Source organism: Piliocolobus tephrosceles, chromosome 2 (genome assembly GCF_002776525.5).
Source record: "Piliocolobus tephrosceles isolate RC106 chromosome 2, ASM277652v3, whole genome shotgun sequence".
NCBI lineage: Eukaryota > Metazoa > Chordata > Mammalia > Primates > Cercopithecidae > Piliocolobus > Piliocolobus tephrosceles.
Window position 1 is genome coordinate 122,950,696 of NC_045435.1, and position 1,166 is coordinate 122,951,861.

The following is a 1,166-nucleotide window of genomic DNA, read 5'->3' on the forward strand; positions in this document are numbered from 1 at the left end:
CTCACTAAGTCTCAGTTTCCTCAGATGATATTTTGACCATCATCAACTTTATATGTTTTGCGAAGTTCAAATAGCAGAGATAAATATTATAAACACAGAATTTTATAATGGAAACATATTATAAGGCTATAAGGATTTTTTTTTAAATGGAGTGATGTGTTGGAAATAGTATTGGCATTGACTGAAAGAGAAATAAATTTTAATACTAAGTTTTCAAGGAACGAGTACATAATGTTACTAGGGTCCCTGTAAAGTGTAAATCATTAGTAATAAATATGTTTTTTCTCCTCCTAAATAGTTTATTCGAATCCATCCAACACACTGCTTCTGGGTGAGAGGCCATATAGGAAAGAGGTCTTGCAGACTTTCAATTATGGAGGATATAGCTGACCAATGGCATCACCTGCTGTACTCTGAAATTCATCGGTCAGGTTTACAAAGGTTCTTCCTCAATGACTAGTCATAGTAAAAAAAAAAAATAGTTAAGTCAGACCTTTTCCTGGAAAACCTAAAACTCCTTTGACTTAGACTCTGAGACTGCCAGCAGGTCATTTGCATGCTGTCTCATAATTCTCCCAGGCTTCCCCCATTCTCTTCCCATTTTCTCCACTGTGATGGTTAATTTTAGGTGTGGACTTGACTGGATAGGGAGATTTCTAGATAGTTGATGAAACATTATTTCTGAGTATGTCTATGAGGATGTTTTTGGAAAAGAATGGTGTGTGATTCAGTGAACTTGGTAGGAAAAATCTGCCTTCAGTGCAGGTAGGCACCATCTAATCGCCTGGAGGTCCAGATGTAACAAAAAGGCAAAAGAAAGGTGAATTATTTCTCTCTCTTCTATAATGGGGTGCCCTTCTCCTCCTGCTTTGGAAATTTGAACTCCAAATTCTCCAGCTGTTGGACTGTGGGACTTGCACCAGTGGCCTTTTGAGGTTCATGAGCCTTCAGTTGTAAACTGAGAATTGCATCATTGACTTATTTGGTTCTCAACCTTGAGTGAGCCATGCTACTGGTTTCTCTGGTCCTCCAGCTTGCAGATGGCCTGTTTTGGAACTTCTCAGGCTTCATAATGAAGTGAGGCAATTTCCTAATAAATCCCCTGTCAACTCATCTGTCATCTATCTATCTATCTATCTATCTATCTATCTATCTATCTATCTATC